The sequence below is a fragment of the Salvelinus fontinalis genome, chromosome 9 (assembly GCF_029448725.1).
Source record: "Salvelinus fontinalis isolate EN_2023a chromosome 9, ASM2944872v1, whole genome shotgun sequence".
Taxonomy (NCBI): Eukaryota; Metazoa; Chordata; class Actinopteri; order Salmoniformes; family Salmonidae; genus Salvelinus; species Salvelinus fontinalis.
Window position 1 is genome coordinate 61,907,929 of NC_074673.1, and position 27,376 is coordinate 61,935,304.

At 48.9% G+C, this 27,376-nt stretch overlaps 9 non-coding genes and 2 pseudogenes across 9 annotated transcripts; all 11 read left to right on the forward strand.

Annotated features, from left to right (window-relative positions):
* The first annotated feature begins 3,530 nt into the window (after nucleotides 1-3,530).
* On the forward strand, nucleotides 3,531-3,725 carry LOC129863085 (U2 spliceosomal RNA). Its single transcript, XR_008760932.1, has one exon. It is a non-coding gene; the product is annotated as a U2 spliceosomal RNA (small nuclear RNA).
* Nucleotides 3,726-4,072: 347 nt separating this feature from the next.
* LOC129863018 (U5 spliceosomal RNA) lies at nucleotides 4,073-4,189 on the forward strand. Its single transcript, XR_008760888.1, has one exon. It is a non-coding gene; the product is annotated as a U5 spliceosomal RNA (small nuclear RNA).
* Nucleotides 4,190-11,158: 6,969 nt separating this feature from the next.
* On the forward strand, nucleotides 11,159-11,340 carry LOC129863072 (U2 spliceosomal RNA). The gene has a single exon (XR_008760929.1). It is a non-coding gene; the product is annotated as a U2 spliceosomal RNA (small nuclear RNA).
* Nucleotides 11,341-11,690: 350 nt separating this feature from the next.
* Nucleotides 11,691-11,807, forward strand: LOC129863019 (U5 spliceosomal RNA). The gene has a single exon (XR_008760889.1). It is a non-coding gene; the product is annotated as a U5 spliceosomal RNA (small nuclear RNA).
* Nucleotides 11,808-14,405: 2,598 nt separating this feature from the next.
* On the forward strand, nucleotides 14,406-14,572 carry LOC129863081 (U2 spliceosomal RNA; annotated as a pseudogene).
* Nucleotides 14,573-14,922: 350 nt separating this feature from the next.
* Nucleotides 14,923-15,039, forward strand: LOC129863020 (U5 spliceosomal RNA). Its single transcript, XR_008760890.1, has one exon. It is a non-coding gene; the product is annotated as a U5 spliceosomal RNA (small nuclear RNA).
* A 5,145-nt stretch (nucleotides 15,040-20,184) lies between these two features.
* LOC129863083 (U2 spliceosomal RNA) lies at nucleotides 20,185-20,370 on the forward strand. Its single transcript, XR_008760931.1, has one exon. It is a non-coding gene; the product is annotated as a U2 spliceosomal RNA (small nuclear RNA).
* A 353-nt stretch (nucleotides 20,371-20,723) lies between these two features.
* Nucleotides 20,724-20,840, forward strand: LOC129863022 (U5 spliceosomal RNA). Its single transcript, XR_008760892.1, has one exon. It is a non-coding gene; the product is annotated as a U5 spliceosomal RNA (small nuclear RNA).
* A 2,480-nt stretch (nucleotides 20,841-23,320) lies between these two features.
* Nucleotides 23,321-23,546, forward strand: LOC129863086 (U2 spliceosomal RNA; annotated as a pseudogene).
* A 383-nt stretch (nucleotides 23,547-23,929) lies between these two features.
* LOC129863023 (U5 spliceosomal RNA) lies at nucleotides 23,930-24,046 on the forward strand. Its single transcript, XR_008760893.1, has one exon. It is a non-coding gene; the product is annotated as a U5 spliceosomal RNA (small nuclear RNA).
* Nucleotides 24,047-27,084: 3,038 nt separating this feature from the next.
* Nucleotides 27,085-27,269, forward strand: LOC129863064 (U2 spliceosomal RNA). Its single transcript, XR_008760927.1, has one exon. It is a non-coding gene; the product is annotated as a U2 spliceosomal RNA (small nuclear RNA).
* The last annotated feature ends 107 nt before the right edge of the window (nucleotides 27,270-27,376 follow it).

A 27,376-nucleotide genomic window follows, 5' to 3' on the forward strand; every position in this document is an offset into this window, starting at 1 on the left:
ACCTGACAGACTGTATGTATGGGTGATCTCGTTTAGTTATTTCTTCTCTTTTTTTTATGACCTTCTTTACAGTAGTGACAGTAAATGTAAGGGGTTTAAGGGATATGGGGAAGAGAGGAGGGGTTTTTCAGTACCTTTCCTGTATCTCCTTTCAGGTTTGTTTTTTACAAGAGGTTCATTTAAGGGACATGGGGGATATTTCTGTGTTTTCAAGGGGGTGGGCGAAGGGAGAGTCCAGATGGGGGATAGGGGGGGTTCACTCCTCTGGGGTGGGGATTTTGTTTGGGGATAGGGATTTTTGTGTGGTGGGTTCTTTTTCTGTCATAGAGGGGAGGGTTTTAGTTGTTGATGCAGACTGGAGGGGGGCGAAGTTTCGTTTTATTAACATTTATGCACCTGCTGAACCTCGAGGTAGAAAAGATCTTTTTCTGGCTCTACCAGATGTTTGTGTTACGAACCGAACTGTGGTTTTGGGTGGGGATTTCAATGTCTCTTTCGAAGGCACTGGGGATTTTAGCCTACCCTATTTGGTTTCTGTGGTTAAAGATTTTTCTTTTAGGGACTCGTTCAGAGTCTGTGACCCCAATGGGGAGGGTATGACATGGGCAAACTCAAGGGGTTCCCGTAGTCGTATAGATTTTATTTTTTTACCTGTATCTGTGCCAATATCACAAGTCACTGTGTCTCCGGTCTGGTTTTCGGACCATTGCCAAGTCAAGGTAGTTTTCTCGGTAGACGTGCCAATTTTTGGCAGAGGTTTTTGGAAACTAAACTCTAAAATTTTGGAGGATCTTTCCTTTAGGGAGGCTTTTATTTCCCATTATGAAATATGGGGGGACCTCAAGCCTTTTTTTGGTTCCATAGTTGAATGGTGGGAGTGCGTAAAGCGCAATGTGCGCACCCTGGCCATTTCGCACTGTGTTGCTAAGGCCCGAGCAGATAGGGAGGTTTTTCAGCGGCTTCAGAGAGAGCTGACTGTCTTGGTGTCAGCTGAGAATAAGGGTGAGGGGAGGGATGTAGAGAGGATGGAGGTTTTAAAAAGTAAGTTGGGGCTGTATTTTCAGGGGAAGGCCAGGGACTTTCTCTTTAGGTGTCAAAGAGACAAGTTCGAGTTTGGTGAAGCTAGTAGCTCATACTTTTTTAAACAGATTAAAGCCGCACGTGCCAAAGCAGTGATTGCTCAGCTGAGAACAGAAGGGGGGGGGGTGGTTTCTGACCCAAAGGGGATGGTGGAAGCAGCGTCCTCTTTCTACCAAGAATCCTTCAGAGAGAAGGACATAGATGGTTCGAAAGAGCGTGTTTTTTTGGGGTTTTTGAGGAAAATGGTTCCCCCGGAGGCAGCGTCTGATCTCGACCGCCCTTTCGAGCTTGCGGAGGTTGAGGCTGCTTTGCGGGGCTTACCAAGCAACAAGGTGCCAGGTTACGATGGGATTCCTCGGGAGTTTTATGTTACTTTTTGGGAGATTTTGGGCAGAGATTTTCTTTCAGTAATTAAAGCGGTGTATGATTCAGGGCTCATGGGGTCTTCAATGAGGGAGGGGGTTTTGACGCTGCTTTTCAAGAAAGGGGAAAGGGATAACCTGGGGAATTACAGGCCCATTACGCTATTGTGTGTAGATTATAAGGTGGTAGCCCGTGTACTAGCGGGCCGCCTAAGGAAGGTTCTGCCCCATGTCATACATGAGGACCAGACCTGTGGGGTGGAGGGGAGGTCCATACATTGGAACCTGAGTTTGGTGAGAGATTGTATTGCTTGGGCCCAGGACAGAGGGGTGCACCTCATGTTGGTGAGTTTAGACATGGAAAAAGCTTTCGATAAGGTGCACCATGGGTTTCTTTTTTCAGTTTTGGAAAGGATGGGTTTTGGGGCTGGGTTCTTGAGGTGGGTGGGGATTCTATATACTGCAGTGGGAAGTAGGGTTTTAGTAAATGGGCATGTAGGAGAGGTGGTTCCCCAGCAGACTGGGGTTCGTCAAGGCTGCCCTTTGTCTCCACTTCTCTTTGTGTTGTATATGGAGCCTCTAGCAGCAGCTTTCCGGGCAGACGCACGTATTATGGGCCTCCGGCCCCCTGGCGGGGGTTTTTCAGAGGTCAAGATCTCCCAGTATGCGGACGACATGACTCTGTTTCTGACATCCGAGGGGAGTGTCGCCAGGGCGGTGGAGGTCCTGGGGGAGTTCGGACAGGCATCTGGGGCTAGGGTCAACCTGGGGAAATCCTCAGTTAAGTTTTTTGGACCGTGGGCTGGGAGAGAGGAAGGCCTTAGTGGCCTCCCGCTCTGCTCGGGGCCTATGAGGATCCTGGGAGTGGATTTTGAAGTGACAGGTAGCGAGGGCATCAACTGGGGAAAGAGGATTGCGAAAGTGCGCACCAGGGTGGGCCTGTGGAAAGCTCGTAGGCTCTCTATGAGTGGACGGGTTCTGGTCATTAAAGCAGACATTCTTCCGTCTTTGGTTTATTTGGCCTATGTTTTTCCTTTGCCTCCTCGTTACAGAAAGGATTTAGTGCGAACCGTCTTTTCTTTTGTTTGGGGAGGCTATGAGTATGTAAAAAGGGACTGGATGGTGCAATCAGTGGAGGAGGGAGGAAGGGGAGTTCCTGACCTCCCTCTTAAGTTGGACACTATTTTCTTTTCTTCGATATGTAAAAATTTGGTTAACCCTTGCAACCATGACTTCAAGGCTTTTGGTTTGTTTTGGCTATCTTTCCCTCTGCGAAGGTTGGTAGCCTGGGACAATTCCCGACCTAAGGCGGAAACCCTCCCAGCTCATTTCCAACATGCAGTGAAGTGGAGCAGAAGGCACACTGAGTGCCAGGAGGGTCTGCTCTGCATGGACCACAGGGCTTTATACAGGACCTTGGTGGCTAAGCGAGGTCCTGTCGGTATCTATGGGGTGGGGCCGGTTGTGTGGCAGGCGATTCAGCAGAAGGGTCTCTCTAACAGGTTAAAGGATCTAAATTGGTTGTGTGTACATAGGCGTCTGCCAGTTAGGGAGGTCCTTTACAGACACGGCCTGTCAAAAGTCAAGGTATGCCCAAGGGAGGGGTGTGAAGGCGAGGAGACGCTTCGTCACACTTTTTGGGAGTGCTCTTTTGCCAGGAGGGTTTGGGGAGATTTAGGCTCTTTTTTCCAGGTACTGGGGATTCTATCCTTTGATGCAGTTATGCTGGGACGGGGTTTGGGGATCAGGAGCGGGAGGGGATCTTTTTTGATTTGGCTACTGATTTCCTTGGGGAAGACGGCTCTGTGGGATTCAAGGGTGGTTTTGGTTAAATCCAATGTGGACTGGGGAGTGGGGGGAGTGGTTAGCAGGGTTAGAGCTGATCTGAGGAAAAGATATGATTTTGATGTGGACAAATACGGATTCCATGCTTCTAAGGAACGCTGGAAGTACCTTTATGAGTAAGAGGTCTGTTGCAGTGGTTGGGCTAAAGTGTATTTACTGTTTGTATTGTTATTTCCATGTCTTGGTTTTTTATTAGCCATGTCTTGAAATGTACAGTGTTTTGGAAAATGTGAAATGTTTAATATGACTGTTTTGGTTTAATAAAAAAAAAAAAAAAAAAAAAAATCTGTTCTTATCAGTTTAATATCTGATACGTCCCCCATCGGGGGACTACATATTAAATGGATTTTTTGAACAGGGAGTCGGAAATGGGGCTTGCTCCGTCCGCTCCACGCATCGACCCGGTATTGCAGTACCTCCGGGAACGGTGCAACACACACATTCCTCCCGTTGTCAAGGAAAGAAAAAAGCAAGGGGAAAAAAACATCCAAAGTGAAAGTAGGGCGAAGCGCTCTTCGTGGGTTCCCCCGTTTCCCGCCATTTTACTTAAAAAAAAAAAAAAAAAACGTTGGTCAGGATAGTGAGTGAGTGTCTGTCTGTCTGTCTGTCTGTCTGTCTGTCTGTCTGTCTGTCTGTGTCTGTCTGTGACTTTTTACCCACACACAGCCGTGGAAAAGTAGGCAGAGTGGGTTGGGTGACCGACCACCCACCCACCCACCCACCCGCGAGATCCCAGCCTAGTAGTGCACAGAGTGTGTCTCGGGCCCCGACGTCTGACTTCCACACGACTCTGGTTTCTCTTCATTACGCACAAGCCTTTCGCCTTTTACTAAAGACTTCCGTGGAGAGGAACACTTATGAGTTCAAAGTATTTTTGGAAGGGCTTTGCTTCTGGCAGAGCCCGCTATATCTTGTTTCAAGAGAAATTGACAGAGATGTTGATGACGCCGCCGCCGCCGCAGCAGAGACTTGTTGCTCATGCGTTTGACTAGTCGCTAAGGGCAATTGAGTTCAAGCAAGCCCGACGGACGACTGGCGTATTTGCCGGGCTTTGAACAAATAGTCGTCGTCGTCGTCGTCGTCGCACTAGGCGGCGTAAAGAGCTAGTGACTTCAAGACGCATTGGCGACTTTAAAAAGAAATAAAAAACACCAGCCTGTCTGTCGCCAGGGAAGGGGGGGCTGGGGGGGAGGAGCCACCTTTTGCCAAACCGCCAAAGTCTGCCGAGACCCCCGGGTGCCCGGCGGCTGCAGGGTACCATTTGTGGGTTATCGCTTCTCGGCCTTTTGGCTAAGACCAAGCGTAGATTCGGGCTTTGGTACACACAACTTGTTTTCTCTGTTTCATTTATCAACCTTTTTTCTCATTCTAGGTGTTGGTGGTGGTTTGGTGGTGGTGGACTGCAGGTGCATCAGCACCTGTAGGGTGAGTTAAGGTTTAATTTAATCACTTTCTGTAAATTTGTATGTTAGTTTGCTGTCGTGTTTTGTGTTTCCATTTCACTTAAAAAATATTTAAAAAAATAAATAATAATTGTTTGTGTTCCTCTTGTTTCCCCATCCCTTTTCCCCTTAGCTTCCCTCTAGTCTTTTCTGTTTGTTTGTAGTGTTTGCTAGCTGGGTTGGCTTGCTTGCTAGCCGGCCTGTCTTGCTTTAGCTGGACTGGCCTGCTAGCTTCCTCGCCCCTTAGGTTTGGCAAGCATTGTTTGTTTTCTTCTGTTTGTTTTGTAGCCCCCATTAAACCTATCCCTACTCTCTTAATTGTTTTTCTTTTTCTATCCCCTGAACTTTCCCTGGTCCTACTTTTTGTTTGTTGGGTTTTTGTTGGCACTTGGGGGACTCTTGTTGGCTGGCCGGCCTGCTAGCTGGTTAGCTTAGCCTGGCCTGCTGGTGAGGCCTGCCAGCCCCATTTCCCCTCTATTTCGGCTTGTTCTTTGTTAGTACTTCTGTTTTTCCTTGTGTCCTGCCCCCCCCCCCCCCCAACCCAACCCACTTTTTGTTCCCTAGTTTCCCACCCCCCTTTTAATTTCATTTGTTTGTTTCTTGTTAGCTGGGAGGTTTTAGTACCTGGCCTGCTAGCTTGGTAGCTTAGCCTCACCGGCTAGTGCGGCCTGCTAGCCTCCCAGCCCTCGCAAATTGTTTTGTTTGGTGTCCCCTTTTTATTTTTACTTTTCCCTTTAGCTTCTTTCCCCCGTTCAAATTTCCTTCTGTTTGTCTTTGTCAGCTGGGAGGTTTTAGCACCCGGCCTACCAGCTTGTTAGTTAGTCTGACCGGCTGGTACGGCCTGCTAGCCTCCTAGCTCTTGTTAACTGTTTTGTCAGGCCTACCTTTATTTTTCCCCTGCGTCTCCCCCATTGTTGATAAGTTCACCTGGGTGCTGTGTTAGCTCGTTTTGTGTCCCGTGGTGTTGGTAGGCCCTGTTAGCCTAGCATAGCTGGACCTGCCAGCGGCCTCGGGTGTTTACACTCCCCCTCCCCCATTACTTAATTTTTATTTTTATTTTTTCACTGGTGTTGGGTTATAAAGGGAGTGGGCCTCCATCATGTCAGCAGCACAGGCTGGCATGCGGAGGCACCATGCCGTGCGCCTCCTTTTAAAGGAGAAGGGAGGGAAATTAATGGAGTTATCCCGATTGGATTTCTCCAGAAAATTCCTCCAAAAGGAACTCCGTTTCGTACCTGAGCAGGTGAATTGCATCCTAACCCTCCCTTATGGGAAGGGCTTCGATGTTAGTTTCGCCTGCGCCAGCTTCCTGAGGGAGTTCTGGGGGCAACTCCAGAACGTCCAGAACACCCAGGGATCCCTTTCAGCTATGTTTAAGGTGATCAAGCTGACGGACAATAGCATTAAAACCGTTATTGTCCGTATGTACAATGAAACGGTACAGCCGGAGGACGTTGCAGTATGGTTGGGCAGGTACTGCAACGTGAGGGGGCCCCTGACCCAGGTGAAGGATCCCGATGGGATCTGGACAGGGGCCTGGAGGGTCACTGTCCAGCAGAGGGAGGACCCCGGGGGCTATGGTGGATTGAAAGCCATCCCGTCCACCATAGTCCTCGGAGAGAACAGGGGCCATGTTCACTACCAGGACCAGCCCAAGCTGTGCCGTAAGTGTGGTGAACATGGCCACCTAGCAGACGCCTGTGACAAGGTGGTCTGCATGAAGTGCCGGGAGGTGGGCCACCGCTACGAGGATTGCACGAACGGCAGATCGTGCAACCTCTGTGGCGAGCGGTCCCACCTCATCCGCAGTTGCCCCTCCTCCTGGGCCAATAAGGTCAGGGCTGGCAGGTTGGAGGCGGCGGCTGCGGACCGGGCTTCCGAGCGCCAGAGGGGGAAAGCGGCAGTTGCCACGGTGGCAGTAGTGGAGGAGGTGGTAGCGGCGGCAGTAGTGGAGGAGGTGGTAGCGGTGGCAGTAGTGGAGGAGGAGGTGGTGGCGGTAGTGGAGGAGGTGGTGGCGGTAGTGGAGGAAGTGGTGGCAGTAGTGGAGGAGGTGGTAGGAGAGGTGGAGGGCGCGGAAGGTGCAGTGGTGGAAGAAGTGGGAGGGGAGGCAAAAACCCTCCCCACCCCAATCCCCCTGCCCCAGACTGAAGTGACCCCTGAAGGAGAAAGGGCCGAGAAAGACGGCTCCGGGGAGTTGGTGAGTGAGAGCTCCCCAAGCGGGTCCGACAGCATGATGACAGTGTCGGAAACGACACTGTCAAGCGAGGAGGGTATGGGAGGGGGGGGAGAGGCCCTGGGCGAACACCTTCCCCTACGAAAGAGAAATGCAGAGGAGCTCTCCGACCCCGAACAGGGTGAGGGAAAGAAGGGCAAGCTGGAGTGGGAGAGCTCCCAGGGGGAGGATGAGTCCAGGGTCTTCCCCGCCAACTCTCCTAACCAGGAATCGTTTTTAAACCCTGTTTTAACCTCCTCTCCCTACCAACCCCCCTTACCCCGTAGGGAGAGAGAGAAAGAACCTGAAAAATAACCCCTTTTAAACTGTTTTAATGCTTTCTTTCCTTTTAGCACTGTTTTTACTCACCTCTTTCATGGCTTTTAACATCACCACCATAAACGTTAGGAGTGTGAAGACTGAAATAAGAGCACAATCGGTTTTATCCTTTTTAGAAAGTGTTAATTCAGATGTGTTTTTATTACAGGAGTGTGGCCTACCCTTTTTATCCTCTTATACCAAATGGGAGGAAAAGTGGCAGCGTGGGCCCTCCATTTGGAGCGGATCCAATTTTAATAAAAACGATGGTGTGGCCATTTTATTCAAGAACCCACAGGTGGTGGTGAGGGGGAGCACAGTGGTGGTTGGGGGGCGTGCTCTTTTAGCCAACTGTACTTTTATGGGGAGAGATTTTAACGTGCTAAATGTATATGGTTTTAACAACAAACATGACCGTTGCACACTTTTAGAAGACCTGCAGTCCCACATGCTGGGGAGGGATCCTTTAGTGGTGGGTGGGGATTTTAATTGTGTTTTAAGTAGAGCAGACAGGAGAGGGGCAGGAGAGGATTTTAAGGTAGATAGGTCAAGTGTTTTATTGCAAGGGTTGTGCAGGGATTTTAAACTAACTGACTGTTTTAAAACCCTGCATCCAAGAGAGGAGGGCTTCACCTGGACCAGTGGTGACGGCACCAGAGCCTCTCGCATTGACTATCTGTTTACCCGGGACTGTCCCCCAATTGATGCTAGAACAACCCCCGCTTTCTTCTCAGATCACGTAATGCTGACGTGCACCCTCTCACTAACCTCGGGTGTGACTGTAGGACGAGGGCCCTGGAAACTGAACTGCTCCCTTTTAGAAGATGATAGAGTAGTTAGCCAGTACCGGGAGCAGTTCAGCCAGTGGCAGACGCTACAGGACTTCTTTGATACACGCGCACAGTGGTGGGAAATGGTGAAGGGTAAGACGAGGACCTTCTTCAGGGAGATAGGAAAGAGAGTAAGTAAGAAACAAGATAGACGCATGTTGGGACTGCAGAAGAGACTGGAACGGTATTTTAACCTATGCCAACAGGGCTTTGATTTTAACCAAGAAATTAAAGAAGTAAAGAAAGAAATGGCATTTTTAGCAGAACATAAGAGCAAGGGGGTTATTTTAAGAAGCAAGGAAAGGGAATTAGAAGAGGGGGAGAAGTGTACTAGATACTTTTTTAAGAAGATAGTTAGCAAGGGTAGGTTAATGACAGGGTTAAAAGATAAAGATGGGGTTTTAAAAACAGACACAGAAGAAATTAAAGGAGTAGTCGAGGATTTTTACGGGGAACTGTTCGGGGTAAAAGATGTATGTGAGGAGATTATGGAGGACGTTTTAACATACATTGACAGGACCATACCCAGTACGGACGACCTGACGAAAGACCTGACAAAGACTGAACTCGACGAAGGACTGAGACATTTTAAGAGGGGAAAATCACCGGGGGAGGACGGCCTCCCCTTGGAGTTTTATCTAACCTTTTGGGATGTTTTAGCCGACGAACTTCTGACTGTTTTTACTGACTTCGAACAACTTGACAGACTACCTGACAGTTTTAGAGTAGGAATCGTGACCCTTTTACACAAGAAAAACGACAGGACTGACCTGACAAACTGGAGACCGATTACCCTTTTAAATTTTGATTGTAAACTTTTTACCAAGGTTTTAACACTCAGAATGTCTTCTGTTTTAGGGGAGGTGATCCACCCGGATCAAGCCTGTGCCATTCCGGGAAGGAAGATCACGGACAGCCTAGTACTGATCAGAGATGCCATCTGTTATGCGAGAGACAGAAACATGCGGCTTATAGTCCTAAATTTAGATTTTGAGAAAGCCTTTGATCGGGTCTCGCACCAGTACCTCTTTAAGGTACTGCAAAAAATGGGGTTCCCAGAAAGGTTTCTAGCTTGGGTGGGATTGCTGTATAGGGACATCACCAGCAGAATTCTGGTAAACGGGCATTTGTCAAGAGCGGTGGGAGTACACTGCGGCGTCCGTCAGGGCTGTCCATTATCTCCCCTCCTGTTTGTTGCTTGTATTGAACCACTGGCACAGGTCTTGAGAAGGGACCAACGGATCAGTGGGGTGGGTATCCCGGGGAGTGGGGGGATGACTGCCAAGTGCGTCTTTTATATGGACGACGTCAATATTTTATGTACCGACCTTTTATCTGTTGACAGGACCCTGGACAGGACTGACTGGTACGGACAAGCCTCTGGGGCGAGACTGAATAGGAAAAAGACAGAGGCCCAATTCTTCGGACCGTGGGCAGACTCAGACTTGACCAGACTACCACTGACAGTTAAAATGACAGACATAAGGGTTCTGGGGGTAAAATTTGACAGGGAGGGAGGAGGTAGTGGCAATTGGACCGGGATTTTAGGGACTGTAAGACAGAGACTGGGTTTTTGGGGACTGAGACGACTGACATTTGAGGGCAAGGTTTTAATCATCAAGGCTGTGATTTTACCTGTTCTCTTATTAATCAGTTCTGTTTTTATCCCCCCACGAACAACTCTTTTAGCTCTGGACCGGATGCTGTTTTATTTCCTGTGGGGAAGCAAGTGGGAGAGGCTGAGGAGGGAGGTGGTAAAGAGGCCCAGGTCCAAGGGGGGGAAGGGCTTGCCCGACCTCTACTTGTTCCTGGGCAGCCGCTATACAGCGCTACATCTGACTCTTGCCACCTCCCCGGTCACCAACAAGACCCAGGCCCTCGCACGGTTCTGGCTGGGATCTTACCTCAGGTCTCTGGGGCTGATCCCAGTCGACCTGCGAGCCCCAGTCTCTTTCCTGCTCCCCACTCACTACGCCCAGCTCCAGAAATTTTTAAGACATTTTAAACTGGAAAAAGAAGCAGTCACGGTTTTAACTAAACACCGCTCTCTTCTCTCTCTTGTGCAGGATCGGGAACCAGTGTGTCCAGTACGCGGGCTTGCTATAGGCGAGCCCACAACGGTTTGGCGTAATGTGGCACATCCTGCTCTCCTGAATTGGCACCGGGACCTGTCCTGGATGGTCGCCCACGAGATCCTCCCGGTCAGGGCCGTCATGCACTCACGGGGCATGGCGAGAACATCCGCGTGCCCCCGACCAGGCTGCGGCCAAGAGGAGTCGGTGAGGCACCTGCTCTGTGAGTGCAGAGCCGCCAGGGACCTGTGGAAGGAAGCAGGCCCCCTGATCACTCCGTGTCTGCCAGCAGGGGAGGACCTAACGCCTCAGCTCGTGCTGTACGGGGTGGGCCGAAGGCCCATTCCATCGAAGGCCTTCACCAAGCTCTGGCCCACCCTCACGTGCCTGAAGGACGCCCTGTGGTCCTCCCGCAACCTGCTGGTAGCGAAGAACGTAGAGACCACCCCCCAGGCAGTGGCTATGGTAGCCACGGAAGCCCTGGGGTGGTACAGAAGGAAGGGGGCCTCGACCCCAAGTGAAGGGTCCCCCACAACACCCTAGGTCCCGGCGGCCACGGCCTGACAGCGCTGCGGCGCCTAGGGCGATGCGCCTAGGGGAGGGGTCTCCTCTGGGCCCCGAAGGATGGGACGGTAGTTTATTCAGAGGAGCAGAATGAGGCGAGTTTGATAAGGACTCACCCCGCACCTGTACAAGGGACCGAAGACAGTTTTTTAACAAAGTGACTTTTTAACATGTTTTTCTTCATGTCTTAAAAATGTTTTACTTTTTTTTAAAATCATTTGTACACATTTTAAATGGCTTTTACAGATTTGATGTTTTTTTACCAAAAAGTACTTTTATCCATGGTTGTTTTCATTGCTTTTAACAACACGTACTTTTTACCCAATTTAAATGTAATGTTCAAATGCTGTGTTTTATGCCTTATTGTCGTTTTTATGTGTATGAAATGATGTTAAAAAATGTATGAGCTGTTTTTTAAAGGAAATGTGTTAATAAAACTTTTCCAAAAAAAAAAAAAAAAAATCTGTTCTTATCAGTTTAATATCTGATACGTCCCCCATCGGGGGACTACATATTAAATGGATTTTTTGAACAGGGAGTCGGAAATGGGGCTTGCTCCGTCCGCTCCACGCATCGACCCGGTATTGCAGTACCTCCGGGAACGGTGCAACACACACATCCCTCCCGTTGTCAAGGAAAGAAAAAAGCAAGGGGAAAAAAACATCCAAAGTGAAAGTAGGGCGAAGCGCTCTTCGTGGGTTCCCCCGTTTCCCGCCATTTTACTTAAAAAAAAAAAAAAAAAAAAAAAAAAAAACGTTGGTCAGGATAGTGAGTGAGTGTCTGTCTGTCTGTCTGTCTGTCTGTCTGTCTGTCTGTCTGTGTCTGTCTGTGACTTTTTACCCACACACAGCCGTGGAAAAGTAGGCAGAGTGGGTTGGGTGACCGACCACCCACCCACCCACCCGCGAGATCCCAGCCTAGTAGTGCACAGAGTGTGTCTCGGGCCCCGACGTCTGACTTCCACACGACTCTGGTTTCTCTTCATTACGCACAAGCCTTTCGCCTTTTACTAAAGACTTCCGTGGAGAGGAACACTTATGAGTTCAAAGTATTTTTGGAAGGGCTTTGCTTCTGGCAGAGCCCGCTATATCTTGTTTCAAGAGAAATTGACAGAGATGTTGATGACGCCGCCGCCGCAGCAGAGACTTGTTGCTCATGCGTTTGACTAGTCGCTAAGGGCAATTGAGTTCAAGCAAGCCCGACGGACGACTGGCGTATTTGCCGGGCTTTGAACAAATAGTCGTCGTCGTCGTCGTCGCACTAGGCGGCGTAAAGAGCTAGTGACTTCAAGACGCATTGGCGACTTTAAAAATAAATAAAAAACACCAGCCTGACTGTCGCCAGGGAAGGGGGGGCTGGGGGGGAGGAGCCACCTTTTGCCAAACCGCCAAAGTCTGCCGAGACCCCCGGGTGCCCGGCGGCTGCAGGGTACCATTTGTGGGTTATCGCTTCTCGGCCTTTTGGCTCAGATCAAGCTTGGTACCGAGGTGCCCCACAGCTCGCTGAGTCAGAAGGTCGAAGGAAGTCCGGAGGGAGGAAAGTTTGTTGTTTTTTGTGAGGTTTTTCTCTTTTGGCGAGGTTTCTTGGTTATTGGTTGGGAAATGGAGAAAGATTCTCAGAACAGATCGGTCCCGGGTATAGGATTGGCCAACACCTTAAGATTTTCATGGAGAGAAAAGGAGATGGAACAGTTCTCGAGGGAGATGTTTGGGAGAAGAATTTTGATGGAGGCGATGAAAGTGGAGGTAAAGGATGTGTTGTGTCTCCAAGAAAATCAAAGGGAGAAGGCTTTTGAGGTGGCTTTCTACAAAGAAGAGAAGCATGAGGAGGTGTTGAAGAGGGCGAGGGAGATGGGCAAGGAGAGGCGTCTGTGCCACTACGAGGTGACCAGCCTGGCAAAAAACAATTTTAGGCTGGTCACCGTGAACATGTATAATCCTTATGTAAAGGATGAAGATGTGAGGGCCTTTCTGGGGAGATATCTGGATAACATCTCCTCAGCAAGAAGGCAAAAAGATTCCTTGGGATTTTGGAATGGGAGGAGATGTTTCCAGGCTCTCCTCAGGGAGGACTCGAAGGGACTGGGTGGATATCTCCATCCTCCGGCGATGTTCTCCCTGGGGGCTGACAGGGGGACTTTGTTTTATGCCCGTCAGCCTCAGTTTTGTAGGCGGTGTATGGCCTATGGGCATATCCAAGCATCGTGCAGTGTTCAGAAATGCAGATACTGCGGATCTGGTGAGCACGAGGGGAGGATTTGTGCAGAGCAGAAGACATGTCACGGGTGTGGCTCTTTAGGGCACCTGTGGAGGGACTGCCAGGCAAGGCGAAGGTCATACGCGTCTGCAGCTGGGGGAGGAGCGAGAGCGGAGGATGGAGGAAGAAGAGGAGAAGGGCAGGAAGATGGTGGTGGCATAGGGGGAAAGACTGGACAGAAGGAGCCGGAGAGAGAAGAGGAGAAAGGGGAGAAGAGGGCCGGGACAGAAGAAGAGGTGGCTGGAACAGAAGAAGAGGGGGCCGGGAAAGAAGGAGAGGTGGTCGAGATGGAAGGAGAGGTGGTTGGGATAGAGGGAGAGGAGAGAAAGGAAGCAGAAGTGGAGGAATTGGACATGGAACAGAAAGACGAACTCCTTAGAATGTTGAGGGAGAGGATAGAGAAGAAGGGGCCGGTGAAGGGCTGGAGGGCAGGGGAATTTGAGAGGGTGAAGATAGATTTTGAGAAGGAGATTAGGGAGAAGGGTTTGTCTGGGGAGCAGGAGAGTAGGGCCAGGACAGAAGGAGAGGTGGCAGGGGCTGAAGGAGAGGTGGCCGGGGAAGAGGGAGAGGTGGTCGGGACAGAGGGGGAGGAGGGGAAGGAGGTAAGGGGAGAGAAAAGGAGGGAGAAGGGGATAGAGGAGGAGGGGGGAGTGGAGAAACCAGAAAAGACAGCAGAGGTGAGGAGAGAGGAGGAACAAAGAATAATCTTTGGGAAGACTTTAGAAAGGGTAAGGGAGAAAGGTCCGACGAAGGGATGGGAGGAGGGGGAACTTAAGAGGGTGGTTGCAGATTTTAATAATGAGGTTAGGGGGATGGGGAGAGAGGTTTTTGAAAGGGCGCTGGAAAAAGTTGATAAGGAGTCAGGAAAGGAGATGAGGGAGAAGGGTTTATACAGGGAGACGGATAAGGAAAGGGAGAAAAACGAACACTGGGTGTCGTTGTATGGGAAGAAGAGGAAGAAGAAGAGAGAGCCTTTAGACAGCGGGAGAGGTGGAGAAGTGGTGGGGCCTTCGGGGTTTCCCACTCTTTCCCCTTTTTCTTCTTCTTCTTTTAGGGCTCAGGAGGGGGTGGATCCCCCGGTTATGGCACTTGGTTGGGCAATGGAGGGAGAGACAGGGTATTTGTTTGGGGACGTGGGGTCCCCGGTCAGTAGCCTGGGTGAAGGGGAGGGGATGGATTTGAGTGGGGGGCAGGTGCCGGGAGAGGGACTGAAGGGACTTTGATGGTTGGGGTTGGGGAGGCTAAGGGTGTGGTTGGGGAGAGAAGGGGAGGGAAGATGTACCCAGGATATTATAGAGTTTGGGATTGATGAGGGTGTGTTGAGTTTTACATTATTAGTTAGTAGAAAAGATATGTTTTGAATGTATGTAAAAAGTGAAGTTCTGATTTGAGTTTTTTGAATGTTTTGAAAGTATAAAAGAATAAAAGCTTTGAATCATCTGTTCTTATCAGTTTAATATCTGATACGTCCCCCATCGGGGGACTACATATTAAATGGATTTTTTGAACAGGGAGTCGGAAATGGGGCTTGCTCCGTCCGCTCCACGCATCGACCCGGTATTGCAGTACCTCCGGGAACGGTGCAACACACACATTCCTCCCGTTGTCAAGGAAAGAAAAAAGCAAGGGGAAAAAAACATCCAAAGTGAAAGTAGGTTCCCCCGTTTCCCGCCATTTTACTTAAAAAAAAAAAAAAAAAAAAAACGTTGGTCAGGATAGTGAGTGAGTGTCTGTCTGTCTGTCTGTCTGTCTGTCTGTCTGTCTGTCTGTCTGTCTGTCTGTCTGTGTCTGTCTGTGTCTGTCTGTGACTTTTTACCCACACACAGCCGTGGAAAAGTAGGCAGAGTGGGTTGGGTGACCGACCACCCACCCACCCACCCGCGAGATCCCAGCCTAGTAGTGCACAGAGTGTGTCTCGGGCCCCGACGTCTGACTTCCACACGACTCTGGTTTCTCTTCATTACGCACAAGCCTTTCGCCTTTTACTAAAGACTTCCGTGGAGAGGAACACTTATGAGTTCAAAGTATTTTTGGAAGGGCTTTGCTTCTGGCAGAGCCCGCTATATCTTGTTTCAAGAGAAATTGACAGAGATGTTGATGACGCCGCCGCCGCAGCAGAGACTTGTTGCTCATGCGTTTGACTAGTCGCTAAGGGCAATTGAGTTCAAGCAAGCCCGACGGACGACTGGCGTATTTGCCGGGCTTTGAACAAATAGTCGTCGTCGTCGTCGTCGCACTAGGCGGCGTAAAGAGCTAGTGACTTCAAGACGCATTGGCGACTTTAAAAATAAATAAAAAACACCAGCCTGTCTGTCGCCAGGGAAGGGGGGGCTGGGGGGGAGGAGCCACCTTTTGCCAAACCGCCAAAGTCTGCCGAGACCCCCGGGTGCCCGGCGGCTGCAGGGTACCATTTGTGGGTTATCGCTTCTCGGCCTTTTGGCTAAATCAAGTGTGTGGCATGACCGCAGTTTGATCGGCGAAAGGAAAGAGAAGGTGATGGCGACGGGAGAATTTACGTCGGCCCCTGCGGCGCGACTATTGAATACAATCCGGTTTGTCGGGAAAGAAATGGATGGAGGACAGTTCGTTATTGGAAGAAGGAGTTTCGCAAAGGAGGTCATCTTTGAATTTCTGGGAGTAACGACGGAAAAAATCTTTTGCTACAGGGATTTTCCAGCTCGAAATGCTTTTGAGGTCACCTTCACGGGGGATTACCTGTGTCAAGATGCTTGGAGCAAGTGCCTGGAACACAAGGATGAGACACCGATCTCCAACTTCAATGTGGAGCCTCTGTTCGCAAGTCGGGTAAGGACCATAACAGTCTGCATGCAGAACCCGTATGTAAAAGAGCAGGATATTCGATCCTTCCTAGGTAAATACTGTGAAGTGGGGGGGGTTGGTACAAAAGAAATGGATTATGATGGTATGTGGAATGGGAAGAGGAAATATGCTGTTTTAGAACAGTGGCGGGAGGAATCGTACAGCCCCCAGCGTCCTTCTACATTGGCGGTGTAAAGGGGTACCTTTACTTCTATGGACAGCCAAAAACATGTAGAAAATGCGGAGAAGAGGGCCACATTGCAGCGATGTGCCCGAATACCTTTTGTAGAAACTGTTCGGAGACGGATCATCAAGCAAAGGATTGTAAAAAATCCAAATCGTGCAATCTGTGCGATTCTTTGGAGCACATGTTCAAGGACTGTCCGGCCAGGGAAAAAACTTACGCGGGTGCAGTGCAAAACTTGGAGGTAATGGACGATATCCCGGGAGACCAGGCACCTGCGCCTGAGAGCCTCCAGATGCCTCTGCTGGAGGTTTCTCTGGGGACGGCCCCTAGTGAGGTGGCGGGGGTCTACGTTTTAGGGAATCCGGTGGCAGGAACTTCGGCCATACTAGAACAGGTGGCAACAGAGGAGTCGGCACAGGGGATAATAATATCTGAGACCCCGGTGGAGAGGAGAGTACAGTGGGGTGAAACAGAAGAGGATAAAGAAATGGATTGGACCGAGGGGAAGAGAACAGCAAAAAGAAAAGTATCAGGGAGGAGGCCGGAAAATGAGGGAAAAAAAAACAAACAGAGACATTTAACAGGTTCCATGTTCTGGAGCAGGGAGAGCAAGGAGCTCATGGTTCTGAGTCGCCCTCAGTGGGAGAGCCTCCACTTTTGTTGTTGAGTATACTATCAGAGGAGGAAGGTGAGGGTAGCGGGGCTTCCCAGCCGGAATTCCTGAGGGACTGCATAGGGGAGAACTTGGAGTTAACATCACTGGTTCGGACCAAGGGACAAAGAGACGGAACATAAAAGAAAATGATGTTTAATGTTCTGTCAGTTAATGCCAGGGGATTGAGAGACACTGTCAAGAGGACATCGTTGTTTTTTTCTTTAAAGGCTTTGGACTTCCAGGTGTGCTTCCTTCAGGAGTGTCACCTAAAGAACGCAGAGGACATCAAAAGGTTCAGCAAGGAATGGAAGGCAGGTGCGTCAGTATGGAGCATAGGCAATGTACACTCAGATGGGGTAGGGATAATATTTAAGGATACTGGTTTTGTAATTGAGGAGGAAAACTTTATTATCCCAGGGAGGCTCGCATACGTAGATGGTAGGCTGAATAATAACAAGCTACGCCTAGTAAATGTGTACGCTCCGGCGGTAAAAGGGGAAAGGTTAGATTTTTTTAAGCACTTACCAAATGTTCTGTGCACAAACCGCATGGTGATTATGGGGGGGGATTTCAACATAGATTTAGAGGGGGAATATGATTTTACTGCACAATATTTAAAAAATGTTTTGTGGGATTATAATTTGGCAGACACATACAGGAGACATGATAAGAAAGGTATAGGACATACATGGAGAAACTCAAGAGGAGCAAGCAAAAGATTAGATTATCTGTTTGTATCCAAGACTACCCAGAGCGTGAGTTTCTCCATATTTCCAAATTGGTTCTCAGATCATGACACAATTGGGGTGTGTTTTGAAATTAAAGGGGAGGAGATAGGAAGAGGTTTTTGGAAGTTAAACACGAAGGTGCTAGAAGGGGCGGAATTTAGAGATGAGTTTACGTCCTTTTATAATTCATGGAGGGATATGAAATGGGCTTTTAAAAACACAGCTGAATGGTGGGAGGAGGTAAAAACCAAAATAAAGGTGTTTTGTCAAAATTATAGTAAAAGGAAAAAACAGGAAGGAAGGCATCTTGAGAAAGAATTGCAAGACAAATTACAGGCCATACATTCCAAAATAAATGAGGGTAAGCAGGTGTGTGGGGAAGAATTCAGAAATATTCAAAAGGAAATAGAACACAACATTGCAACAAGGGTTAAGAACTTTACGTTCTTGGCCAAAATAACAGAAAAGGAACAGGATGAAAAATGTTCAAAGTTCTTTTTCCAGTGTATTAAAGAAAAACAAAGAAAATCTGTAATTACTGAATTAGAAACAGGTAAGGGGAAAGTCACCAAAAAAGAAGATTTAATGATGTACGCTCAGGAGTTTTACCAAGTTTTGTTTAGGAAGAGAGAAGTGGATAAAGTAAGAATGGAGGAATTATTAAATAGTATAAGGAAAAAACTAAATAATGAAGAAAGGACAAATTTAGATAGGGAGATATCCAAGAAGGAAATAGAGGAGGCAATGAAATCACTGAAGGCTGATAAGACACCTGGGTGTGATGGATTACCAAAAGAATTTTATTGTTGTTTCTGGGGTATCCTAGGTGAGGATTTATTGGAGGTGTATAAAGACATTTTGGTTTTGGGGATGATGCCAGAATCGATGAGGTCCGGTGTAATAAATTTAATTTACAAGAAGGGAGGAAAAGAGAGTTTAAAAAACTGGAGGCCCATTACCTTGCTAAATGTGGACAGTAAAATGTTCGGGAAGGTAATAACAAATAGGCTGAAAGAGGTGATGTCTAGCCTGGTTAATGAGGATCAGACATGTGGGGTTAAGAATAGGTCTGCAACAAACAACCTACAGTTAACTAGAGACGTGATTGTTTGGGCAAAGGATAGGAACCTACCGCTGTGTGTGTTGAACGTCGATCAGGAGAAGGCGTTCGATAGGGTTAGTCACGAATTCCTGTTTGCAACTCTAGAAAGAATGAATTGTGGTAAGACTCTGGTGAATTGGGTTAGGACAATGTACAATAAGGCATACAGTAGAGTACAAATCAATGGGTTTCTCAGCAAACCGGTTCTACAAGAAGGCGGAGTGAGACAGGGGTGCCCTTTGTCACCGCTACTGTATGTATTATTTGCTGAACCTTTAGCGAATTTGATGAGGAATGATACAGGTATAGATGGGGTGCTTATCCCAGGGAGCAAAGGGGAAAGGGTTAAAATTGCCCAGTATGCTGACGATACCACTCTGTTTCTAGGTTCTGATCGAGCGATAGATAGGGCGATAGTACTGCTGAAAACTTATGGAGAAGCAGTGGGGTCAAAAGTTAACTTGGGGAAGTCCTCTATGATGTACTGCGGTGCCTGGGAAGGGAGAACAGAGGGCAAGGGAGGCATAACTGTCTGTAAAGATGGGCTGAAAATTTTAGGGGTGTATTTCTTTCAAGAGGAAGGGATAAAGGAAAATTGGGAAGGTAAGATTGAAAAAGTAAGGATAAAACTTAATATGTGGAAAAGCAGAAGGTTAACGATCAGTGGAAAGATTATGGTAATAAAAACAGTTATATTGCCAACCTTAGTCTACCTGGCGCTGGTGTTCCCAATCAATGCCAGGAGCAAAATTGTCGTGACAAGGTTGATATTTTCATTTATATGGGGCGGCTCATACGAAAGTGTAAAGAGAGAGGTGATGTATGGGAAGGTGTCAAAGGGTGGGAGGGACATCCCGTGTCTGTCGGTGAAATTGGATTGTCTTTTCCTCAGTCAGATGTGTAAAACCTTGTTGAAAGGAAGACAACATAAATCATTTTTTTTTGTCAGGTTGTGGTTTGGGTCCACTTTAAGAGGGATGTTACCTTGGGACAACAGGGTCCCGAATGCAGAGGTTAAACCAAAGTATTACGTACAGGCCATATCATTTATGAAAATACACATAAAGGAAATCGAAAGAGAGGTCTTATTGGATCACAGGAAAATGTATGAAATTATAAGGGAAAATTGGGAGCAGAGATATGAGGCTGACCTGAAAGTAGTTAATTGGGAGGGGTTACAACCAAGATGGATGGATAACGAGTGCAAGGATTTGGGATGGCTGTGTGCTTTAAATAGGTTGGCGGTAAAGGAAAGGATGTATAGGCACAACTGCGCAGTGAATGCAGAGTGCCCCAGGTGCAAAAAAAGGGAAACCGTAACACATGTATTTTGGGAGTGTTTTTTTGCGAGAGATTTCTGGGGAAAGTGTGCATCTGTTATTAAAATGGTCTGTAATAAAATAATTTTGAATGGTAAAAATATAGTGTATGGTGAGGAGATCCTAACACTGCCAAAGGAACAGTTCAGAGCCGTGTGGAGTATTATTAGTTTGGGGAAGCTAGTACTGTGGGAAAAACGGAATGTTTGTATCAAAAAGGAGAAAGACAAAACGGTACCAGCAGAGGCTTTCTATTTGTTGTTATGGAAGTTAAGGAATGTGATCGAAATGGACAGATATGTGCACGGGGAGGACTTCTGTAAGAGAGTTTGGGGAGGTGTAAAAATTGTATAAAATGCAAAAGTGTTGATGGGAAAATGTTACAGTAAAATGTAAATTTTTGTAATAAAAAAAAAAAAAAAAAATCTGTTCTTATCAGTTTAATATCTGATACGTCCCCCATCGGGGGACTACATATTAAATGGATTTTTTGAACAGGGAGTCGGAAATGGGGCTTGCTCCGTCCGCTCCACGCATCGACCCGGTATTGCAGTACCTCCGGGAACGGTGCAACACACACATTCCTCCCGTTGTCAAGGAAAGAAAAAAGCAAGGGGAAAAAAACATCCAAAGTGAAAGTAGGGCGAAGCGCTCTTCGTGGGTTCCCCCGTTTCCCGCCATTTTACTTAAAAAAAAAAAAAAAAAAAAAAAAAACGTTGGTCAGGATAGTGAGTGAGTGAGTGAGTGAGTGAGTGAGTGAGTGTCTGTCTGTGTGTCTGTGTGTCTGTCTGTGACTTTTTACCCACACACAGCCGTGGAAAAGTAGGCAGAGTGGGTTGGGTGACCGACCACCCACCCACCCACCCACCCGCGAGATCCCAGCCTAGTAGTGCACAGAGTGTGTCTCGGGCCCCGACGTCTGACTTCCACACGACTCTGGTTTCTCTTCATTACGCACAAGCCTTTCGCCTTTTACTAAAGACTTCCGTGGAGAGGAACACTTATGAGTTCAAAGTATTTTTGGAAGGGCTTTGCTTCTGGCAGAGCCCGCTATATCTTGTTTCAAGAGAAATTGACAGAGATGTTGATGACGCCGCCGCCGCAGCAGAGACTTGTTGCTCATGCGTTTGACTAGTCGCTAAGGGCAATTGAGTTCAAGCAAGCCCGACGGACGACTGGCGTATTTGCCGGGCTTTGAACAAATAGTCGTCGTCGTCGTCGTCGCACTAGGCGGCGTAAAGAGCTAGTGACTTCAAGACGCATTGGCGACTTTAAAAATAAATAAAAAACACCAGCCTGTCTGTCGCCAGGGAAGGGGGGGCTGGGGGGGAGGAGCCACCTTTTGCCAAACCGCCAAAGTCTGCCGAGACCCCCGGGTGCCCGGCGGCTGCAGGGTACCATTTGTGGGTTATCGCTTCTCGGCCTTTTGGCTAAGATCAAGCTTGGTACCGAGGTGCCCCAGAGCTCGCTTAGTCAGAAGGTCGGAGATAGGAGGGCGAAAAGGTTGTGGTCGGTCGGTTTTTTGTGAGAAAAGGCTTTTTGGGTATTTCTCAGAGGGTTCCTTTTTTTGGAGAGCGGATTATTGGTTTGGAAGTGCGTTTTCTTTTGTTGGGAAATGGCACGTTCTAGTTATAACAAGTCGGTACCTGGAATAGGTTTGGCCAATACAGTGAGGTTTACGTGGAGGGATAAAGAAGAGGAGCCTTTTGCAAGAGACCAGTTTGGAAGATTCATTTTGATGGGGATCTTGAAACTGGAGGTGAAGGACGTTTTATGTCTTCAAGATAATCCGTTGGAGAGGGCTTTTGATGTGACCCTTTATAATGAAGGGAAACATGAAGAGGTTCTAAAGATGGCAAAGGAAGAGAGTAAGGCAAGGCCTATGTCTCAGTATGCAGTGACCAGTTTGGCGAAAAGTAGTTTTCGTGTGGTCACGGTGACTATGTACAATCCCCATGTAAAGGATGACGATGTGAGGGCCTTTTTGGGGCGATATATGGACAGTGTTTCATCGGCAAGGCTTCTCAGGGACTCCCTGGGATTATGGAACGGGAAGAGAGGTTTCCAGGTTCTTCTCAGGGAGGACTCTGAAGGATTGGATGGTTACCTCCATCCTCCGGCTATGTTCTCCCTGGGGGCTGACAGGGGGACGGTGCATTACGCACGTCAGCCCCCGTATTGCAGGCGTTGTATGGCCTATGGACATACCCTCGCCTCGTGTAGTGAAAGAAAGTGCAGGTTCTGTGGGTCCGGTGGGCACGAGGCGAGGGACTGTGCCGAGCCTAAGACATGCCACGGGTGTGGCTCAGTGGAGCACCTGTGGCGGGACTGCCCCGCCAGGCGGAGGTCATACGCGTCTGCAGCTGGGGGGGGAGCGAGAGCTGGGGATGGGGGTAGAAGTGGAGAGGAGCGCGCAGGAGGGGGTGGCAGAGGAGGAGGAACTGCACCGAGGGAGACACAGAGAGAAGAGGAGAAAGAGAAGAAGAGGGACGGGACAGAAGAAGAGGTGGCCGGGAAAGAAGGAGAGGTGGCCGGGAAAGAAGGAGAGGTGGTCGAGATGGAAGGAGAGGTGGTCGGGACAGAGGGGAAGGAAGTAGAAGAGGAGGGTTTGGACATGGGGCAGAAAAAGGAACTCCTTGGAACGCTGAGGGAGAAGAAAGGCGGGAGGGGGCCGGGGAAGGGTTGGAGGGCAGGGGATTTGGAGAGGGTGAAGAGGGGCTTTGAGAAGGAGATTAGGAAGAAGGGTTCGTCGGGGGAGCAGGATGGTAGGGCCGGGATAGAAGGAGAGGAGGCTGGGGCAGAAGGAGAGGTGGTTGGGGCAGGGGAGTGTGAGATGGAAGTAGGGGTGGTCGGGACAGAGGGGGAGGAAGGGAAGGAGGAAAAAGGGAAAAAAAGGAAGGAGAAGGGGAGAGAGGAGGAGGTAGGAGGGGAGAGACAAGCCGGGACAGAAGAGGAGAGGGAGGAGAAGGTTAAAAGAGAAATAGATAGAATGGTGCTGGAAAGGGTGTGGGAGAGAGGACCGATTAAGGGATGGAAGGAAGGTGAATATGAGGAGGTGGTAAAGGATTATGAGGACTATATTAAGGACAGGGGTTTGCCCGAGGAGAGAGATTATGGGGGAGGGGAAAATAACCCGTGGGATACAGCATACAAAAAGAAAAAGAAAAAAAGGGTGGAACCGTTGGGTAGCGGTAGGGGGAAAAGTGGTGAGAGGGGGGAAAGGGAGGGAGAAGAAGCAGGGCCTTCGTGGGCTCCCTCTCGTTCATCCTCGTTTACACCACTGGAGGAGCTGGAACTCCCGGTGATGGCACTGAGCTGGGCGATGGAGGGAGGTACAGGTTACCTGTATGGGGACGTGGGGTCCCCGGTCAGTAGTCTGGACGAGGATGAAGGGATGGCATTGAGGGGGGGGCAGGGGCAGGGAGATGGTCCCAAGTGAAAATTGATCCCATGATTATTGGTTTAGGTTTTGGTTATTGTTTATTAGTAGGTTTTGAGATGAGGAATTTTGTTGTTGGTTAGAAGTATATATATTTTTGTTTTGATGTAAGATTGTGGTGGTTTGTTGAATGTAAATAAAAACTTTAAAAAAAAAAAAAAATCTGTTCTTATCAGTTTAATATCTGATACGTCCCCCATCGGGGGACTACATATTAAATGGATTTTTTGAACAGGGAGTCGGAAATGGGGCTTGCTCCGTCCGCTCCACGCATCGACCCGGTATTGCAGTACCTCCGGGAACGGTGCAACACACACATTCCTCCCGTTGTCAAGGAAAGAAAAAAGCAAGGGGAAAAAAACATCCAAAGTGAAAGTAGGGCGAAGCGCTCTTCGTGGGTTCCCCCGTTTCCCGCCATTTTACTTAAAAAAAAAAAAAAAAAAAAAAAAAAAAAAAACGTTGGTCAGGATAGTGAGTGAGTGTCTGTCTGTCTGTCTGTCTGTCTGTCTGTCTGTCTGTCTGTCTGTCTGTGTCTGTCTGTGTCTGTCTGTGACTTTTTACCCACACACAGCCGTGGAAAAGTAGGCAGAGTGGGTTGGGTGACCGACCACCCACCCACCCACCCACCCACCCACCCGCGAGATCCCAGCCTAGTAGTGCACAGAGTGTGTCTCGGGCCCCGACGTCTGACTTCCACACGACTCTGGTTTCTCTTCATTACGCACAAGCCTTTCGCCTTTTACTAAAGACTTCCGTGGAGAGGAACACTTATGAGTTCAAAGTATTTTTGGAAGGGCTTTGCTTCTGGCAGAGCCCGCTATATCTTGTTTCAAGAGAAATTGACAGAGATGTTGATGACGCCGCCGCCGCAGCAGAGACTTGTTGCTCATGCGTTTGACTAGTCGCTAAGGGCAATTGAGTTCAAGCAAGCCCGACGGACGACTGGCGTATTTGCCGGGCTTTGAACAAATAGTCGTCGTCGTCGTCGTCGCACTAGGCGGCGTAAAGAGCTAGTGACTTCAAGACGCATTGGCGACTTTAAAAATAAATAAAAAACACCAGCCTGTCTGTCGCCAGGGAAGGGGGGGCTGGGGGGGAGGAGCCACCTTTTGCCAAACCGCCAAAGTCTGCCGAGACCCCCGGGTGCCCGGCGGCTGCAGGGTACCATTTGTGGGTTATCGCTTCTCGGCCTTTTGGCTCAGATCAAGCTTGGTACCGAGGTGCCCCAGAGCCCGCTGAGTCAGAAGGTCGAAGGAAGTCCGGAGGGAGGAAAGTTTGTTGTTTTGGGTTTTGAAGTGGGGTGAGTTTTTGTTTTTTGCCGCTTTTTTGTCATATTTGAATTTTGAAGAGAGAGGGAGCAGAGAAGAAATAGAAAACCTCTGTAGGGAGATGGCGGAAAATCCTTTAGGGAGGACGGTCCCTGTGATAGGGCTAGCAAATACGGTACGTTTTGTATGGAAGGACAAGGCGATGGAGTCTGTTAGGCGGGATACCTTTGGGAGGACAATCCTGATGGGAATACTTAAGTTAACGGTGGAGGAGGTGTACTGTTTTCAAGACAACCCAGTGGAGGGAGGTTTTGATGTGGCTCTGAAAACAGGAAAACAGCATGACGAGGTCTTGAGAAGGGTGAAAGAAGTGGAAGCAGAGATGCCGATGTCCCAGTATGTGGTAACCAGTTTGGCGAGGAGAAATTTTAGGGTGATAAATGTGAACATGTACAACCCTTATGTAAAGGACGAGGAGGTGAGGGCTTTTCTGGGGAGGTACCTGGATGGCGTCTCCTCGGCAAGGCACATCAAGGATAATCTGGGCTTTTGGAATGGGAGGAGGGGTTTTCAGGCCCTCCTCAGGGAGGACCCAAAGGGTTTGGGAGGATACCTCCATCCTCCAGCTATGTTCTCCCTGGGGGCTGACAGGGGGACATTATTCTATGCCCGTCAGCCTCCATTTTGCAGGCGTTGTATGGCCTATGGCCATATCGTAGCCGCGTGTAGCGCAAGGAAGTGCAGGTACTGTGGGTCGAGCGAACACGAGGCAAGGGATTGCAGAGAGCCTAAGGAGTGTCACGGGTGTGGCTCGGTGGAGCACCTGTGGCGAGACTGCCCGGCTAGGCGGAGGTCATACGCGTCTGCAGCTGGGGGGAGAGCGGGGGATGGGGGTAGAAGAGAAGAGGAGCGGGAAGAAGAAGGTGGTGGTAGAGGAGGAGGAACTGAACAGATGGAGAGAGAAGAGGAGAAAGAGAAGAGGGCCGGGACGGAAGGAGTGGTGGCCGGGACAGAAGGAGTGGTGGCCGGGACAGAAGGAGTGGTGGCCGGGACAGAAGGAGTGGTGGCCGGGACAGAAGGAGGGAAGGCCGGGACAGAAGGAGGGGAGGCCGGGATAGAAGAAGTGTTGGACGGGACAGATGGAGTGGGGTTTGGGAGGGAAGGAGTGGTGTTTGAGATAGAAGGAGAGGTGGTGGAAATGGAAGGAGAGGGGGTAGGGAAAGAGGGAGGGATGGCCAGGATGGAGGGAGCCAGAGTAGAAGAGGAGGGGGCAGAAGGAGAAGAGGAGGAGGAAGAAGAGGAGGATGAGAGCGAGGAGGAGGAAGAAAGAGAAAAAAATGATGATGAGATATTAGTGGGGAGGGAGAGTATGGATAGACTGGTTAAAGGGAAATTAGAAGAATATATACAGAGTACAAGGCGAGATTTGAAGGGAGAGGAACGTAAGTCGGTAACATTAAAATTTAGGGAGGAGGTTATGGGAATGGAGGGAGAGGAATTTGATAGGCAGTTGGAAAAATATGAGGGAAAATATGGAGAGCTGATGAGGAGGGGGGGTTATTTTAAAGAGATAGATAGGGTAAGGGGGAAATATAAAATAAGGGAGAAAAGGAAAAATATAGGTAAGATGAGAGATATGGGTTATTACACAATGGAAGGAGAGGTGAGGGTAGGGGTGGTTGGGAAAGAAGGAAAGGCGGTTGAGAGGGAAGGAGAGGAGTTTGGGACAGAGGGAGAAGAGAGGAAGGAAGCTGAGGTGGAGGAATTGGACATGGGACAGAAAAAAGAACTCCTTCGAATGATGAGGGAGAGGATAGAGAAGAAGGGACCGGTAAAGGGTTGGGGGGAAGGGGAATTTGATAGGGTGAACAGAGAATTTGAGAAGGTGGTTAGGGAAAAGTTTTTGTATGGGGACCAGGAGGGTAGGGCAGGGACAGAAGGAGAGGTGGAGGGGGAAGAGGAGGGAAAAGGAGGGAAAAGGAAGGGGAAGGGGATAGAGGAAGGTAGGGTAGAAGAGAGGAGGGTGGAGGAGCAAAAAAGGTTAGTATATGGGAGAATGTTGGAGATGGAGAAAGGGAAAAGGTCGATAGATAATTGGGGGAAGGAGGAAACTAGTCGGAACTTGGAGAGGTGTAAGATGGAGGTTAGGATGATGGGGAATAGAGAATTTAGGATGGAGCTTGTCAGATATGATAGGGTGTTTGGGGAGGAGATGAGGGAGAAGGGATTGTATGTGGAGAGGGATAGGGCAAGAGAAAAAAGTGGTTCTTTGGTGCATATCCAAAAGAAGAAGAAGAAGAAAAAGGGGGAGACTGTGGACAATGGGAGGGGGAGAGGTGGTGGGGAGGGGACGGGGGAGGGAGGGGGGGCAGGACCTTCGGGTGTTTCCTCTTTCCTTTCTTCTTTTTCGTCCTTAAAACCTATGGAGGAGCAGGATTGATAGTTGATTTTGGGGGAGGTTAATGAAAGGAGGGAGGCAGGTGCCGGGAGATGGCCCTGGGAGACATTATTGTTATGGTGGGTAGATGGGAGAGGGGAAGGGGAGGGAGGATGTTCCCCTAGAGGTTTTTTTGATTTGGTTTTTGCTATTGTTTAAGTTTTTAAAAAAAAAAAAAAATCTGTTCTTATCAGTTTAATATCTGATACGTCCCCCATCGGGGGACTACATATTAAATGGATTTTTTGAACAGGGAGTCGGAAATGGGGCTTGCTCCGTCCGCTCCACGCATCGACCCGGTATTGCAGTACCTCCGGGAACGGTGCAACACACACATTCCTCCCGTTGTCAAGGAAAGAAAAAAGCAAGGGGAAAAAAACATCCAAAGTGAAAGTAGGGCGAAGCGCTCTTCGTGGGTTCCCCCGTTTCCCGCCATTTTA